The sequence below is a fragment of the Myotis brandtii genome, unplaced genomic scaffold (assembly GCF_000412655.1).
Source record: "Myotis brandtii unplaced genomic scaffold, ASM41265v1 scaffold986, whole genome shotgun sequence".
In the NCBI taxonomy this organism is placed as follows: Eukaryota; Metazoa; Chordata; class Mammalia; order Chiroptera; family Vespertilionidae; genus Myotis; species Myotis brandtii.
Window position 1 is genome coordinate 2,118,346 of NW_005372102.1, and position 602 is coordinate 2,118,947.

Genomic DNA, 602 nt, shown 5'->3' on the forward strand with positions numbered 1-602 from the left:
ACGCGCCCCCTGCCCCCTCTGGGTGTCCTGCTACCTCCGGCCTGGCCCATGGCGGCCCCGCAGGGCCTGGGGTGGAGGGAAGTGACTGCTTCCCACACTTCAGAGCCCCTGAGAATGGGAGAGGGTGGCCCCGTGACCCTGTGACCCTGTGGGAGGAGGTGGCCCTGGCCCTGGCCCCTGCCTGGGCAGCACAGGTGACGGGGAGGGGCGGCACCAGCCTTGGCCTCCAGAGATGGACGGGAGACTGCCTGGGCCTCCAGGGCCCCAGGACCTGAGAACTGCGGGGGTGAGGGGTACCCTGGGTGGGTGGGGCCAGGGACCCCTGACACCCGACAGTGTTGATTGAGGGGGTGACAGGGTTGACTTCTTTATTTCTCAGCCCCTACCTTTGCCCAAGGGCCTTGCCAGATGGGAGCTGGCAGGGAGAGGCTTGGGAGAGGGTGGTCCAGGTAAGGCTGGGGTCCGACCGACAGGCACTGCCCACCCACAGGAGGCCACCCGTTTCCCGAAACCAGGGATGCGTCCAGGGTGGATGGAGACAAGGGGGCAGGGCTGCCGGCCACTGGGCCAGAGGCTCCTGCACACCCACCTCTGCCCCCCCA